This window comes from Gorilla gorilla, chromosome Y (genome assembly GCF_029281585.2).
Source record: "Gorilla gorilla gorilla isolate KB3781 chromosome Y, NHGRI_mGorGor1-v2.1_pri, whole genome shotgun sequence".
NCBI lineage: Eukaryota > Metazoa > Chordata > Mammalia > Primates > Hominidae > Gorilla > Gorilla gorilla.
In genome coordinates this window covers 9971291-9989344 of record NC_073248.2, presented here as the reverse complement: position 1 = coordinate 9989344, position 18054 = coordinate 9971291, and the positions used below count along the sequence as shown (strand labels likewise).

The 18054-nt window shown below is 47.7% G+C and overlaps 2 protein-coding genes across 2 annotated transcripts in view; one reads left to right on the top strand and one right to left on the bottom strand.

The window, feature by feature from the left end:
- TBL1Y (transducin beta like 1 Y-linked) overlaps positions 1 to 15038 on the bottom strand; it is a 150925-nt gene extending 135887 nt beyond the window's left edge. The window contains exon 1 of the mRNA XM_055377247.2: positions 14901 to 15038. The gene's annotated coding sequence lies outside the window, so the exon portion shown is untranslated. The remainder of the gene's footprint in view (positions 1 to 14900) is intronic.
- The window catches only part of AMELY (amelogenin Y-linked), a 225106-nt gene continuing 221178 nt past the window's right edge, over positions 14127 to 18054 (top strand). Inside the window, exon 1 of the mRNA XM_063703370.1 lies at positions 14127 to 14206. The gene's annotated coding sequence lies outside the window, so the exon portion shown is untranslated. The remainder of the gene's footprint in view (positions 14207 to 18054) is intronic.

Sequence of the window (18054 nt, the reverse complement as noted above, 5' to 3'; positions counted from 1 at the left end):
GGATGGGGACACAGTATCAACATGTAATATCCACAACCTTCTTTTTATCAGAGCACAGCATGACATGTAATACCCACAAGTTTCTCTCCCTGTTCTCATATGGTCTATGATAATTTCTGTCATGTACTGGCCAGAAGAGATTAATCATTCTTATTTTCACCAGCTTCTGAGCTGGGTGCACCTCAAAGATTGCCTCTTCTGGTTAGGGTTTTTGAAGTATCCTAATACAGATCACTGGAAGTGGCTGAAATTGGGACAGAATCACCAGTGTGTCTTGGTGAAACAAAGCAAGCCGAATGTGACTTTTTTCCAAAATCAAAATGGGAATTAAACCGAATCATGTTTCCCAGACTGATGTGCAACTGACAGAACTTGGCAATTGCCATTTTCAAGTTTATAATTTTGAATTCTTGAGTTTTTATCTACATGGAGCTGGCATTACAGTTGTATAGAACTAGAATGCATGATAAGATTCTCTTGAAAGATTTGAAGGCAAGGACCCAAGTTTATTCTGACCCCCAAATGAACCAAATGGCAGGGACTTCAATTCCCTATTCAGCTGCTTTTAGAAAATACAATCAAAAACTGTGAAGCCACCTGGACTTTTATGGCAGCTGGGAATTACGTTTGCATACTGGCAGTACCAATTTTTGCATGGTAGACTTTGGCAACAGATCTCCACTCAACTTCTTTTCCTTCTCCTTTCCTTTTTTTTTTTTTTTTTTTTTTTTTTGAGACGGAGTCTCGCTCTGTCACCCAGACTGGAGTGTAGTGGTGCAATCTGGGCTCACTGAAAGCTTCATCTCCTGGGTTCACGCCATTCTCCTACCTCAGCCTCATGAGTAGCTGGGACTACAGGCGCCCGCCACTACGCCCAGCTAATTTTTTTGTATTTTTAGTAAGACGGAGTTTCACCGTGTTAGCCAGGATGGTCTCAATCTCCTGACCTCGTGATCCACCCGCCTCAGCCTCCCAAAGTGCTGGAATTACAGGCGTGAGCCACCGCACCTGGCCCAACTTCACTTCTCATCTTCCCATGGATGACAAGATATATGAACAACTGAAGGAGCACAAGTGTCCAGGTTCACACTAAGTATCACCCACAGTGCACCAGAAATGGAAATCATGGCTCAGTCCTACTGAATTTTTCTCCAGTTCTTAAAATGAGTTTATATGGTATCACTATATTAAAGTATTTGTTGGCCAAGTGTGGCAGCTCACACTTGTAATGTCAGCACTTTGGGAGGCCAAAGCAGGAAGATTGTTTGAGTTCAGGGGTTCGAGTCTAACCTAGGCAATACAGCAAGACCTGTCTCTACAAAAATTAAGAATTTTTTTTTTTTTTTAAAGCACGGCATAGTGGCATGCACATGTGGTCTCAGCTACTTTGAGGAGTATCAGTTGAGCCCTGGAAGTTGAGGCCACAATGAACTGTGATTGCCCCACTGCACTTCAGCCTGAGTAACAGGGCCTGTCTCTAAAAATAGATAAGTAAATCGTTTGTTATAGGCCCAGCGTGGTGGCTTACGCCTGTAATCCCAGCACTTTGGAAGGCTGAGGGGGGTGGATCACTAGGTCAGGAGATCAAGACCATCCAGGCTAACACCGTGAAACCCCGTCTCCACTGAAAATACAGATTAGCCAGGCATGGTGGCAGGTGCCTGTAGTCCCAGCTACTCAGGAGGCTGAGGCAGGAGAATGGCATGAACCTGGGAGGCAGAGCTTATAGTAAGTGAAGATCCAAGAACGCACTGCAGTCCAGCCTGGGCGACAGAGCAAGGCTCTGTCTCAAAAAAAATAAATAAAAAATAAAAGTAAATAAATGATTTATTACTGATGTAAGAAATAAAGTGCCACCACATACATACGTAAACTTCTTTTTCTCCAAATTCCTATCGATCAGGCAATTCAGCCAAGCAAAAATGCTTGCAGCATTGAACAATAACTGCACATTCACAGCCAGGCGCGGTGGCTCACACCTGTAATCCCAGCACTTTGAGATGCCAAGGCAGGCAGATCACGTGAGGTCAGAAGTTTGAGACCAACCTGGCCAGCATGATGAAACCCCATCTCTACTAAAAACACCAAAATTAGCCAGGCATGGTGGCACACGCCTATAAGCTCAGCTACTCAGGAGGCTGGGACAGGAGAATTGCTTCAACCCAGGCGGTGGGGGCTGCAGTGAGCTGAGATCGCACTGAGAGGTGGCTACATGCTAGCAGCCCTTCGCTTGCTCTCGGTGCCTCCTCTGCCTAGGCGTCCACTCTGGCCACGCTCCAGGAGCCCTTCAGCCCCCTGCTGCACTGTGGGGGCCCCTCTCTGGAACTAGTGGAGGCCGGAGCAGGCTCCCTCTTCTCCTGGGTAGATGTGGAGGTAAAGGTGTGGGCGGGAGCCGGGGCTGCGCGCGGTCTCGGCCAGCGCGCGTTCTGGGTGGGCTGTGGGCTCCGCGGCCCCGCACTTGGCGCGGCTGGCCGGCACCTGCCGGGCTTCGTCCGGGGAGCAGGCTGCCTCTGGGCTGCCGGAGTGCCCAGGCTGGGTGCCACAGAGTCCTGCAGCACGTGCCAGTGAGAGGTGAACCTGACTGGGCTTCTGGGATGGGTGGGGACTTGGAGAACTTTTCTGTCTAGCTAAAGGATTGTGTAAACACACCAATCAGCACTCTGTGTCTAACTAGAGGTTTGTAAATGCACCAAGCACTTTGTGTCTACCTAAAGGTTTGTAAACACACCAATCAGCGCTCTGTGTCTAGCTAATCTAGTGGGGACTTGGAGAACTTTTGTGTCTAGCTAAAGGATTGTAAACGCACCAAGCAGCACTCTGTCTACCTAAAGGTTTGTAAATAAATGCACCAATCAGCACTCTGTCTCTGACTAATCTAGTGGGGACTTGGAGAACTTTTGTGTCTAGCTAAAGGATTGTAAACCCACCAATCAGCACCTTGTCAAAACAGACCAATTGGCTCTCTGCAAAATGGACCAATCAGTAGGATGTGGGTGGGGCCAGATAGCCAGCAGCAGCAACCTGCTCAGGTCCCCTTCCGTGCTATGGAACCTTTGTTCTTTTGCTCTTTGCAGTAAATCTTGCTGCTGCTCACTCTTTGGGTCCACGCCGCCTTTATGAGCTGTAACACTCACCATGAAGGCCTGCAGCTTTACTCCTGAGGCCAGCAAGACCAAGAACCCACCAGAAGGAACAACTGCACACGTGCTGCCTTTAAGAGCTGTTTAACACCATGAAGGTCTGCAGTTTCACTCCTGAAGTCAGCGAGACCACAAACCCACCAGAAGGGAGAAACTCCGGACACATCTGAACATCTGAAGAAACAAACTCCGGACACACCATCATTAAGAACTGTAACAGTCACCGTGAGGGTGCACGGCTTCATCCTTGATGTCAATGAGACCAAGAAGCCACCAATTCCAGACACAGCACCATTGCCCTCCAGGTGACAGAGTGAGACTCCATCTCAAAAAAAGAATACTGCACATTCACACAGACTCTAACAACAAGCAGGTCCGTAATTGGAATGAATCAAGCTACCCAAAAGGGGACATGTATCCTTCTTCTTGCTCCAACATCATGGTGCTAGGGATACAGTTCCCAACAAACATGAAGGAAGGTTTTGGCATCTTGGAGAGCTGGCTAGGAAAGCTACCAAGACAGGGAGAGCCTAACCTTCTGAAGCCCTCCTCTGGTATTCTAGCCTAAGCTGGTGTTCCTGAAAGGAAAGAGCCCTGTGCAGGCTGTCTGGGGTCATATTCTCAGTTCCAGGCTCAAGGGAAACATGCAGACAAAACTCTCATATTTTCTTTAAAGCATTCCAGTTACATCCACCAAGATAAGAAAAATGACATGAATTTAGGGTAGACACCCAGGTCAAGAATAAACACTGTTGGGAGCCAAAAGCCTGAGGATTGTGACGAACTCAGCATTCCAATGGAGGCTATATGATCAAACAGCAAACTGTTTATCATGAATGCAGGATGTGCGCAAACTCACATCTGCACCTGCTGCCAGAAGGTTTGCTGAGGGCAGTCACTCCCTGGTAGCAGGCTCGTTGAAGTTATCTACTTGAACATCTGGAGACTACTGTTCAGAGAATGCAGTCATGCATGCCTGCATGACCACAGTCAAGCAGCTGACCACAACCACCCCCTTCTCCCTATCTCCTTTACTCAATAAATATGAAGGGCTCTAGAAAGTCAGGGCCCTTGTTCAGTAGAAGCAAGGAGCCCCTGACCCCTTCTTCCAAATATACTCTTTTTTGTCTTTATTCCCGCGTCCCCCTTTGTTATGGTCCAGCAAGGTCCACAGCACAGCACTGTGAGTTTTGCCATAAGCATTGTTTGTGCTGCTTTCACAGGGTCTCCTGGGGCTGGAGAACTGCCGCACTGCCAGGAATCACTCAGTGGCACCCAGCAGCACAAACAGCCTTCTGACTTGCTGTGGCTTCCTAAACTAAAATGTGTAACTTACCAATGTTTACCAAAATACTGCTTATTTTAATCATGGGAAAACTGCTCATCTAGGCACAGGACATAAACAACTGTAAGTTTATCCCAATGTTTAGTTAACATAAAATAATCATCCTTAACCGGTCTGAAAAAAACATGGCCTCCCAGACCTTGAAATCCAAATTTTCACACCTGGGAGGGAGGGGAAGGCTTGAGGCCACTCTTTCAGCCCTTTAACTCTACATAGGAGGACATGCACATATTCTGTGACTTCACACAACTACTTCAGGCAGGATAAAAGACCCCGAAATACCAGAATAAGGATTATTCTAGAAAACGTCGCTTCATGTGAGATCACAGAAAGCGACATTATGACCCAAAGTAAAATACAGGTTAACAGCTTCTCAGAAGCTCAGAGGTAGCAATCCATTTTATTTCTACAATAAATAAATGCAAAAACAACTTGATATTTTTAGTCTATTTTACATTCATATGATTAACCCACTGGGAAAACAGCAAACATTCTTCATGAATACACGTCCTGTTTTTGAAACTAAAGTCATGACTATAATTTTCTGATACACTTTGCATGTGAGGTGTCTTTTAAAGGTAGGACTGTGCAAAAAGGTGAGGATAACACTCTCTAAAGAGGACATCAAAAAAGACATCCCATCTCAACCAATGAGGCAGCGAGAACTGGCACAGAAAAAAAAGGAAAGCTTTAGCAGCCTCAACAACACACCTGATTTTTTTTCACTGTGGTTTCTTACACACATTAAGAAGCTAAGCTGTTCCTTTCTTTTGGTGTTGCCTGAAGTGTGCAAAAGCATAAAGTTCATGTGTCATCAGAGAGAGGAGTCAAGGATGGTACTGGAAGACTGCAGGGATTCACCTAGGGCATTCTACCAGGTGTTCAAGAAAAGAGGATTACTTTGGGCCATGTTAGAAATAAAGCTCGAAGTCATAAATGAAATAAACACTCCAACAGTTGGTTTCTCAGCAAGGCAAAGTTTACTTCTGCAGAAGGGTGCTGCTCATTAGTTTGGTCACCATGAAAGCACTCCGAACAAAGGAAAGCAGTCGCTTTATCTTTAATTCACTGGGCTCCTACTGCCATGTCCAGTATCTGTTGGCTAGAGTTGGACTGCACAATCTAAGCTGAACCCAATTGGCTAATTTGAGAAGTGCAGGGATGTGGTTACAATAGTGAGAAAACAGTTTTAGTGGAGATGGGGGGTGTTTCGACGGGAGGGACGATTTACAGAGTGAGGAGCAGATGTGGAATGTGGACTCTATAGATAAAGACCAAGAGGAAGGTTGTTTCCCAGGGCAAAGGAACACAGAGAGTAAGGGACTCTGGCCTTGAAAGCAGGGAACAAAGGACAAGGAAAGTTAAACAAGTTAACCCTTTGAAGAAGAATGTCTTACTGTATTTAACAGGCCATAATGTTGCCTTCTGTGGCACCTACAGGCAGGTGCCCCATGTTTGGGGCTGGGGGTGGAGTGACTGCCGAGAAACATGCTGTGGAGGATAGCACCATGGACATCTCTGGGCTTAGGGGAATGTTCTCTCTCCTGATTATGACATCCATCTATACACACGTCAAAACACATAAAGCTATACAACCAAAGAGCCAATTTTACTATATGGTAATTTAAAAAATAAGAGTATACAATTATAGTCCTAAAATTTAAGAGGGAAAGCCGGGCGTGGTGGCTCATGCCTGTAATCCTAGCACTTTGGGAGGCTGAGGCAGGTGGATCATGAGATCAGCAGTTTGAGACCAGCCTGACCAACACGGTGAAACCCCGTCTCTTCTAAAAGTACAAAAATTAGCTGGGCATGGTGGTGCCCGCCTGTAGTCCCATCTACTCAGGAAGCTGAGGCAGGAGAATTGCTTGAATCCAGAAGGTAAAGGTTCCAGTCAGCTGAGATCATGATTGCGCAACTGCAATCCAGCCTGAGACCCTCAAGAGACAAAGCGAGACTCTGTCTCAAAAAAAAAAAATATTTAAGGGAGAAAAGATAATGGAAAAAAAAAGCAAGCAAGTTACTAGACATCCTAACTGATAAAGATACCTTTCCAGACCCAAATCAAAACTCAGAAAATAGGAAAATATAAGCATATTGGGCTCCAAGCATTATAATTCTATCTGCTTTAGCGGAGTATAGTTGCTCACAACTGTAATCTTAGCACTTTGGGAGGTCAAGGAAAGAGGATGGATCACTTGAGCCCAGGACTTTGAGACCACCCTGGCAACATAGACGACTCCTTCTCTACTAAAAATTAAAAAACAAAAATAAAAAAAAACGCAAATATGGTGGTACAGACCTCTAGTGCCAGCTACTCGGGAGGCTGAGGTGGGGGACCTGCTTAAGCCCAGGAGGCCAAGGCTGCACTGAGCTGAGATCGCACCACTGCACTCCAGCCTGTGCAACATGAGACCGTCTCAAGAACAAATAGATAAGTAAAAATTCAAAATACATGAAAATATAATTCTAGCTCATTTAATACAACAAGCCTGGGAAATCTTTCTCCCCACACCCCGCACCCCACCCACCTTCTGTCTCAATGAGAATACTAATGCTACAGAAACTCTCTGATGTGCTCAAAGATGTACACAGTGCATGGCACTGTGGCTACAAATGAGGTTTCCCTCATAGCTGTCCCCGGCCCCCAAGTCCAGCTGGAACACAGAGTCCCTGAAAACAGGCATGACTTGGGGCAGCTCTGGGGCTCACTTGGACATGGGGACCAGAGGCTGGCTCAGGATGAAACATGCCACACAGCAGGACCTCACTTTAGATGCCTTTTTCCTAAAGACACTTGAAAGAGGGCCTCCACTAAGTATAATACAGGTACGTATCCTGTATAATACAGGTAAGTATAATACAGGTACAGCTGCCCCACCCTGTCTCCTCATTTCAATAGCTGTAAGAAAAGAATGAGATGAAGGTGGCACACTAAGTCCCTTCTGAGATTTCTTAGTGACCCTACACCACTCACAATTCACTGAGCACAGAGAGAAACCTTGTGCAACTTGTTCGTAAGCAACTCCAAAGTATCAAGGAGCTGATCCTCCTTGTAAGTAAGACCTAGTACCTCTGTGATGATATTAATAAAGCCAAAAGGAAGGGGCTGAGAAACATGCAGTAAGGGGGTACTTACATGTAGGGCTCTAGGAGACCTGTGCTGAAGCAGAGCTTGGACAGCTAGCAATGCCCCCACTCCACTGCCACCCCATTGTCCACTGCGACACCCGCTGACCTCATTTGTGATCATTCTGCAAAATCCACTTCCTACCTCCTCCTTCGCTTTCTCCTGTGAGCATCTGAAACTCTTACTGTATTGATCAGCAGCTATGGTGATTTATTTCCTAATACGTCACCCTAAAACTTGTGTGTCTTGACAGCTACAGAAATTGATGTTTATTTTTCCTTGGCATCCACCTCCCCATCTCCCCAACAGGCCTTGACCAAAACAGGATTGAACAGTTCAGTGGTCCCCAATCTTTTTAGCATGAAGGACCACTTTCATGGAATACACTTTTCCATGGGGTGGGGTGGAGAATGGTTTCAGGATGAAACTGTTCCACCTCAGATCATCAGGAATTAGGCTCTCATAAGAAGCACAAAACCTAAATCCCTTGCATGTGCAGTTCACAACATGGTTCTCACTCCTATCAGAATGTAATGCCACTGTTGATCTGACAGGAGGTAGAACTCAAATGGCAATGCTCACTCGCCTGCTGTTCACCTCCTGCAGGTTCCTAACAGGACAACAGACCTGTTCCGGTCTGAGGCCCAAGGCTGGGGACTCTTGCTGTAGCTGACTATACAATTCAGGTTCTCCTTGGCACTGTTGGCACTTGAGGCCAAACCATTCTCTGTGGTGGAGCCATCCTGTGCACACAGGGCACTGGGCAGCATCCCAGGGCTCCACCCACCAGATGCCAGGAGCTCCCTCTACCTTTTCCAGCTGTGGGAGCCCAAAAATGTCTCTAGACATTAGCAAATGCCCCCTTGAAAAGTGAAGGAAAAAAGTGTCCCAAATAAGAGCCACTGGTTGGCTGCAACATTCCAGAACTCGGTGTTGAAAACATCATTCCAATAAGCAAGCATATTGTCTACCTTCATTTCTTTCTTCTTCTTCATTTATTTACTTATTCATTTGTTTATATATTTTTGAGACAGCATTTCGCTCTCATTGCCCAGGCTAGAGTGCAATGGCATAATCTCGGGTCACTGCAACCTCCACCTCCACAATTCAAGTGATTGATTCTACCTCAAGCTAAGTAGCTGGGATTATGGGCATGTGTCACCAAGCCCAACTAATGTTCGTATTTTTAGTAGAGGTGGGATTTCACCATGTTGGCCAGGCTGGTCTCAAACTCCTGACTTCAGGTGATCTACCTGACTCAGCCTCCCACATTGCTGGGATTAGAGGCTTTTTTTTTTTTTTTTTTTTTTTTTTGGAGACAGGGTCTCACTGTCATCAGGCTCGAGTGCAGTGTTACGATCTCGGCTCACTGCAACCTCTGCCTCTCGGTAGGCTCAAGCAATTCTCATGTCTTAGTCTGCCAAGTAGCTGAGATTACAGGCATCCACCACTACAACCCAATAATTTTTGTATTTTTAGTAGAGACAAGGTTTCTCCATGTTGGCCAGGCTGGTCTTGAACTCCTGGCCTCACGTGATTTGCCCATATGGGCCTCTCAGTGCTGAGATTACAGGCATGAGTCACCACACCTGGCCTCTACTTTCATTTCTAAGTCTTCCCTTTCTTCTGAACACATCGTGTAGCATGCCCGATGTCGATCTGTCTCATCTCATCCGCCAAGAACAGACCTAGGCAAAAGGAAACAGTACCAACTTCTGAAAACTCAACCTAGTCTCTCTTCCATCTTTACTTTAAATTTGCTCCAATTCCATCTGTAACGGCTTCCAATTCACTACTGCAACATTCAGGCATGCAGTGGATTCTCCATAAATGTTTGATGGTGATGGCTGTGCAGGGGCGCATTCTTTAATGGTTGCATTTCTCCATTGGAAATCTGAAACTCCTCTTCTCAACCCAGGATCTCTTTGCCCTTTAGACACGTGGAGTTCTTCAGCCCTTTCCCACATCCAGCTTTTCTTTTGGTTCTGGTGGGTTTGTCAGGCTGGCCAGTGTGGTCCATTTGGTCAAGCCCCACAGAAAAGGTGGTCAGGAGTGTAGCAGGCAAGACCCATGGGGAAAAACTCGAGTGCCATCTCCGACTCAAGAGGTCAGTTACTTCCTTCACACTAAAAATAGTTATGGGGGAGAAAAGTTTACCTTTCCAATTAGAAAAAAAAGTTTACAATATGCCTTTAGTGGTGCTTCCTGGCTGGAACTGATTTTTCAATGTATGTGGTGGTGAAGGATTAACAGCTTTTCAAGATGTAGCATACTAGCTTCTTTTGTTTTTCCCAAGTGGAGAAAAAGGCAAATGGAAGGCACCAGAAAAGCAGCACAATGATGGTCTCCTCATTGAGCAGAGAAGCTGTGATGATGAGCCAGGCCCGGAGGCCCACGGGCACTGCTTCGAAGCAAAGCACCAGAATCTGGACTCCCAGCAGAAAACTTCACATGGGCCAGGCCCAGGTTCTAGTGGAAGTGTCCTCCTATCCAGCAGGAGTGGGGCAGAGAATCTGAATTCCTGACACTCAGGACCTGCTGGAGATGGCCTCTCTCGGCTGGGAACATTTTGCTGCCTCTGGAGAATATCAGCCACCCAAGTTTCCAAGTGCTTTCAACCAAAGGCTGACAGGAGGTGACACCAGAGTCCTGACGAGACACCAAAGAAAGAATAAATGGCAGGGTAGTTAATCTGGGAATTCACCTCTCTAAAGACACATAGTTCGGTTTTTCCCCTATCCTCACTGACAAATAAAATTTCTCATTCATTGCCATAAAAAATACAAAGAACCATACAAATGACATATCTACCAAGTAAGAAAAATAACATACTGACTCAAGACTGCTGTGCAGAAAACAGCTAACAGTTGTGATTTGAGGTTTTTAAAACACTTGGACTACTGGGAAGTCTCACCTTGTTGGAAGGATTCTTTATTAGTCTGTTAATACAGAAGACTTTGATCTCAAGAGACTTAACCTCGATACTTAGGCCTTAAACTTAAAGAAGGGGAAGGGAAAGCCCAAGGTATCCAGAGTATGTGAGGGTCTGAAAATAACAGATATGGCACTACAGTACCCGGGCACAGGACTGTTACTGACAGAAGCACCTTTTATTTTACTTAAGCCTTCCACCTACACCATCCTGAGGGATATTTACCACAATCTGCTTAGGTTGGCAACATGGGGACTGGCAGTGTCATTTTTTAAGATGGGGAAACTGGGACACACAGCAGCTAAATGCCTTGCCCAAAATTCAACACTCAGTGAGGGACTCAAGCTTGGAGTTCTGTTGTTTAAATCAAAATTGGACCAAACCACCTCAATCTAAAACTAGAGGTTGTCAACTTCACGTTAATAACCCATTTGCTGAAATCACTCTCCTGGCCAAATCACTGGCTGAAATGAGTCATTTTTTTAGAAAAATGAGCCCACCTGTGAGTTATTTTCAATTTCATTGGCTTCGCACCTTCCTCCACAAAAAGCACAACTCTCTTGACTGCTGTTTTTTGGTTGTAGTTGTTTGGGGTTTTGTTTGTTTGTTTGTTTTGAGACAGAGTCTTACTTTGTTCCCCAAGCTGGAGTGCAGCGGTGTGATCTCGGCTCACTGCAGCCTCTCCACCTCCTGGGTTCAAGCAATTCTCACACCTCAGTCTTCTGAGTAGCTGGAATCACAGACATGCACCACCACACTCAGCTAATGTTTGTATTTTTTTAATACAGAACGTGTTTTCACCATGTTGCCCAGGCTGGTCTTGAACTTCTGACCTCATGTGATCCATCCACCTCAGCCTCCCAAAGTGCTAGGATTACAGGCATGAACCACCACACCCAGACATGACTGCTGCATTTGGTTTTGTTTTATTTTGTTTTTAAGATAGATTATTCCTCTGTTACTCAGGATGGAGCGCAGATGTGTGCTCACCACAGCCCAGAAGTCCTCGGCTCAAGAAATCCTCCAACCTCAGCCTCCCAAGCAACTGGAATTATAGACTCGCACTACGATGCCCAGTTAATTTTTTAAATGTTTTTAGTAGAGATGAGGTCTCAAACTCCTGGCCTCAAGCCTTCTTCCCCGCTTGGTGTCCCAAAGTGCTAACATTACAGGCATGAACCACCATACCTGGCCAACAGTTTTCTTTATTAAGGTTTCACTGCAATAACTACAAACTAACATACTCCAATAGAACTTTCTGCAAGTTTCCTGCTATCCAATATGACCACGCATGACCGTCCAGTATGGTGGCCACCTAACCTCATGCAGCCCTAGAGTACATGAAATAGGGCTAGTACAACTGATAAAACAGAACTGTTACTTTCAATTAAGTCTAAATAGCCATATGTGGCAACTGGCTACTAAATGCAATGATAAAGCTATGGAAGAAACCATCTGATCCCCTGTGGTAGACTTTCTGTGAGTCTGTTGATACATCTACATATACAAACACATACACACACAAACATACATACATGTATTTCTATAAGCATATTCAGTGTAGAGTCTCCTGTGTGTGTCCAATTTATAGATCTTTTGTTTCCCAGTGGGAAGATCCACACTAGATAGAAAAGCGAAGTAACACCAAGCTTAAGAGCTGGACTTTGGGGAATTCTAGTTCTGTTTTTTAAATTTACACATGAAAAATGATGCTTAAAAAAGCTGCAGGAGTTCAAAGTTACACAATTGCTCAAGGGCAAAGTAAACAGGGTGGGCCCTTTCACAACTTAAGGACAAATGCGGACAAAGGTAGTTTTCTCTCAAACATACCTAGGTCATTGGAACCTGTCATTGTGGAGATTAACTCAGGGGCTCTAATCACCACTTTGTCAGCTCCCCAGAGCAGTACAGTCTCTTAAAAAGCTCTGTGAGAGAGACTCCTGGTGCCATCTCACAGATGAGAAAACCGAGCCTCCACTAGATAAAACAGACTCAAAACCAACTAGACTCCAAAGCCCCACACCATAATATATCTCCATGCAGTCCATTAAAATGCCCAAACTTTCCAGAGCAGTTAGATGATTTGTGTATCAACATGTGAAATGTAAAGGGAGACAGTCATAATTACTGGACTGATCAGCCTTGGGTAAAAGAAGACTAAGAACACCTAAAAACTCCTCCCATGCAGGATCCTAGTAGTACGCTGCAGTTGGTGACCAGGGCATCCTCTATCCTACCCCCAATCTAAAGTCCCCAAAACAGGGCTTTGCTTTGTTCGTGGTGTGCCCTGGGCCCAGCAGAATACCTGGCACCTAGCAGTAGATCAATGTATTTTTTAATGAACTGTTACCTTAAAAGGCGGAAAAAATCTTCTAACTAAAATCCAAGATTATGTTGTACAGAACCAATGGTACTCCAGAATTGTAATCATTCACTTCTAAGTGTGTCTACAGTAAAGTTATTTTTGCACACAGTTTCTTTTTTTTTTTTTTTTTTTTTTTGAGACAGAGTCTCGCTTTGTCTCCCAGGCTGCAGTGCAATGGTGCGATAGCAGCTCACTGCAACCTCCACCTCCCAGGTTCAAGCGATTCTCTTGCCTCAGCCTCCCGCGTAGCTGGGATTACAGGGACCTGGCATCATCCCTGCTAACTTTTGTATTTTCAGTAAAGACGCGGTTTCAGCATGTTGGCCATGCTGGTCTTGAACTCCTGACTGCAGGTGATCCACTCGCCTTGGCCTGCCAAAGTGCTGGGATTACAGGTGTGAGCCACTACGCCCGGCCCAGTTTCCTCTTTAAAACTGCTAGCAGAGGACTCCTCCGAGCCCAGTAAAGGGGCCAAATGCCTGGGAGTGAGGGAGCCAGAGTGGCAGAACTACACCACAAATTTCCATTTTTGCCCTACAGGTGTGTGTTGTACTAGGCCTGCAATCGCCTTAAGGTCCCCTTTTAATAAATGGATCCAGTGATGAACAACTTTTGTTGTGTCAGTTACCCAGCTCGGCGGCTTTCCACAAAAATCTGTAGCATATGTGAGACATGATTACTCTTTAAAATAAATGCATCATACTCAACATTTTCCTGTATTTTATTTTTCCTAATTGCACCTTTTCTAGGAAGGACTTCTAAATTTTTCATAAAATTGTCAAGAGCCACTTACCACACTGAGGCCACTGTCTGGGGAGTCCTGCCCCTCGCCTTCCAGGCTGAACTAGGGATTCTGGCGTGCCAGCAGAGGAAAACACCCAGAAGGCAGGTCAAGCCACTCAAGACCATGCAAAAACAGTTGCAAATAAAACAGAGGGTGGGATTTTGTTTCTTACTAGGTTTTGCTCCAGAACACCACCGATTCGAAAATAATCACATCGGTCCCTAACTTTGTGGAATTTTCGACGCACTTAGCTGGCTGCAGCAACATGAGGCGGGTGCAATGAGTGAGCCCCTGCCTCCGGCATGACCACGCACAGCCGATGTACGTAAAGTCCAGGCCCTAGCCCAGCGCCGGCGGGACTCCAACGACCCACAGTTGTCACATATCCGGCAATCACTGACTCCCGAAAGCGCACGGCCCCGCCTCCTCCGTGAGAGAAGGTACCACTGGGAAGCAAGGCCGGACCCAGGATCTGCTAGACCCCGACCCGCCAGAACTTAGGATCAACAGGTCTGCGCTTTACCCTGGCGCCGCTCTGCAGACCCCAAACAGACCGGGGGCGGGAGGGGGTTGCCCCCAGACTTGACTGCGCGCTGGGGCCAGAGAGATGGGCGGGGGAGGGGAGCTTCCGACTTCCTTGACGGTTTTGCGACTCAGAAACTGAGCAGACGCCGCGGGCCCGAGCCGCCTAGCCAGCCGGTCGCCCCGCTCTGCGCGACTGCGCTTCCACCCAGGTCGGGGCAGGCCGGCCCGAGTCCCGTGGATGAAAGGGACTCCCCTCCACCAGGGCGTGAAAAATCCCGCCACCTGCCCCTTCCGCCCACCAGCAGTGGCGCTGGGCCCAGCAAATCCCAAGAGCGGCAAACAAAGGGGCACCAGGAAAGAAACCGAGTACTTTCCTAAACTTAGCAGCCGCCTCCCCCTTCCCCAAACAAAGGAGCGTCTCCCGCCAACCTCCGTCCACTCCCCACACGGCCCGCAGGCACTTTGGGGGAGCGGACACCTCCCGGTATTGTTGAGTCCAGGGAGCGCTCCGCACCCTAGTCCAAGTGCTGCGGGAACAGCTGGGGCCCTGCGTCTCCAGGAGTTCGTGGCGAGCGGAGCGTCTGGACGGCCGGAGCCGCCGGCAGGACCCCAGGGACTCAGCGCCGTACGCAAAAGTTTGCGGACCCCGCGCCCGGCCCACCAAACACCTAGCACTCACCTCGTCGCTAGCGGCGCAACTTGTGGCGGCGGCGCGTACCTGGCCGTGCTCTGAGCCCCTCTCAGGAGGGCAGCCTCTGAGGCCCGGCCGTGCGGCGGCCGAAAAGAGCCTGGCGCACCGAAGCAGCCGCGTGCCGCCCCTGGGCCGCCTCTGCCCCGCCGCCGCGGAGTCCCGGAGAGGTCGCGGGTACTGGAAAGTTTCGGTAACCAATGGCGACTAGAGAGCACTGCGGTGGCGGCAGCAGCGGAGCTGAGGTGTTGGCGGCTCCTCGCTCCCGAGCGCGAATTGGGGGCACTGGAGCGGGCGCGGCGGCTGCAGCGACAGAGGGCGGGACTGCACGGCGGAGCAAGGGATTGGCACTGGCAGTGACCACCAATGGGAGCGGCCGCTAGCATGCAAACGCGGGCCGGGAGGACTGAGAACGAGAGGGCACCCACTCGCCGCGGCCCGCCCCGTAACAGCCGGCGGAGGGAAACCCGCCTCCCACTAGCCCCAGCTCCAGCGCCCCAGTGGTTTAGATCCGGAACCAGCCCTTCCCCTAAGGAGGGTGGGGAACTGCGAACCGGCCCCTCCCCTATGCCGAGGGTGGGTGAGGGGAAGCTGGGCCACTGCTAAACTGTTGCCCTCCCCCAACCGAAAAAGGAAGCCGCCCGCTGCCCCCACGGAACCCCCGTCACCTGTCCCAGGGTGTATCTCCGTCAAAATCGTCTTAGAAGACACCCCAGTTGTCATTTCCCATCTCGAAAAAGGGGACAGGCAGAGGCTCCCCCCTTTGCAAAACACTCCCAGAAAGAGCGAGAAATGCTTAGGGACAAACTGGCGTAAAAGCCAGGAGCTCGGGTGTAGGAACTGGAGAGGAGGCTGGGAGACTCACCTCCACCGCCACTCCCAGGCTTCAGACCTCGGGCGTTTGTAAGGTGCTTTGCGTTGCCAGTGCTTACACGGACGGGCCCTGGTGCACTCAAGTCCCCAGCGCTCCTTTCTCCCTTCGCGGCCTTAATTCAGTTAAACAGATTTCCATTCCCCCTCCCCAGCACCTCTGAGGCCTGCCGTGTTGAATATTTTTAAATAAGTTTGCCCCTCCTTTTAGTATATAATGAGCTTTGTGCTAAGATCCCAGTACACTCAGCAATTTTTAACCTCACTTGCTCCTCCTCACGCGTTAGACCATCTGTTGCTCAGGTTGTGGGGGGACGGGAACCCGAGATGAATTTTTAAGGGGTCGATCCTCCAACAAAAAAGCAGACCTGAAAATTACCCTGCGAAATATTGCTGTAAAAACATCAATGATATGAAATCACGGTTGCTACACCATCATTAGAGCACATCGATAAAAAAATACACATACACAGTCTCCATAATTGTGAATCAGCAGAACAGATTGTGTCTTATGTCTTCTTATCAGCTGCCATTCAAAGGTCTCCAGACAGACTTGGGACCTTCCACTGAGCCTGCCCTTCGTTGCTCCCGGACTCCCTGGGCTTGTGTAAACTGATTCTGAGGTATTGCATGCAATCGAAAAACGAAGGGTGCAAGAGAAAACCCAAGCGAGCTCATGATGCAACCCTGTCCTGGCTACACGTGCTTCCCTTCCCCCACCGCCTTCTGGTGGAAGCGCTGTATTTTTTCCGCCTGTAGGGTCACTTTGCGGTGAATTGATTCTTCTATAGCCTTGCTCGTTCAGTTTTGGAAAGTAAAGAGTAGAAGTCTTTACAGCTCTGGACTTAACAAGGACGCAGCCCTCGGCTACCGCACCCTCTCAAGTAGCTACACAGACAAACCGTCCTCCTAGCCTGCCACCCCTGCTTAGCACTTGGAAATTCCAAACTGAACTTGGTTAAAAGACCTCTTTGTATGTTCTAATTACTTGGCAGATGTCAATCTTTTAAAGTAGGAGAAAGTGATGGAAATCCTCACTCTCAAACGGGAGCACAGGGTAGCCAAGTTTTGCAGCTGATCTTCTGTAGCTAACTGCAAGACAGCTCAGAATCCATCCTGCCTGTATCCCACCGGGTTTACTGCCCTTATAGTCAATAGCTTTTATGATAGGCTTATAGAACACCAAAGGACACTGTAACACTAATGCAGGAAGAGAGACCTCCTCTATTTATCATGCAATCACCAAAATTCCTCTTTCTGAAATGTTAGGTGGGCGGTAGATAAGTGATAGACTGTGTTATTGAATGCTTCGAATTTTTCAAATGTGCAGTCCTACCAGGTGGGAGAAAACAAGAAAATAAAGTTGGAAGGAGCCAGTGCATTCTGACAAAGTGAGCCACAATAATTTCCACAGATACCCACTGCACTAGAGATGTGTGTTCCAGTTATTTTCTGTGTGTGTGTGTGTGTGTGTGTGTGTGTGTTCCAGTTATTTTCACTTACTAATTGGAGGCAGGGGAAAAACAAATCTGTTTGCAACAAATGTCACCAATAGTACCTGGAATTTTTTTTTTTTTTTTTTTTTTTTTGGAGACTGACTTTCCCTTTGTCTGCCAGGCAGCAGTGCAGTGGCACTATCTCGGCTCACTACAACCTCCGTCTCCCGGGTTCAAGTGATTCTCCTGCCTCAGACTCCCCGGTAGCTGGGGTTACAGGCATGCAGTACCACACCTGGCTAATTTTTGTGTTTTTAGTGGAGAACGGGTTTCACCATGTTGGCCAGGCTAGTCTCAAACTACTGACCTCAAGTGACCTGCCCTCCTTGACCTCCTAAAGTGGTGGAATTACAGGCATGAGCAATCATGCAGGCCGGTATCCAGAATTCAAATTAAAAGCCAGTAGGGGCTGGGTGCAGTGGCTCATGCCTGTAATTCCAGCACTTTGGGAGGCCCAGGTGGGTGGATCACCTGAGGTCAGGAGTTTGAAACCAGCCTAATCAATACGGTGAAACCCCGTCTCCACTTAAAATACAAAATTAGTTGGGCGTGGTGACTTGCACCTGTAATCCCAGCTGCTCAGGAGGCTGAGACAGGAAGATAGCTTGAACCCGGGAGGTGGAGGTTGTAGTGAGAGGAGATCAGGCCACCAGCCTGGGCTATAGAACAAGACAACATCTTAAAAAAAAAAAAAAGGCAGTAGGAACCCACAAAAAGGCTGGAATGCAGTGGTGTGGTCTCAGCTCACTACAGCCTCCTACCTCAGTCTCCCAGGTAGC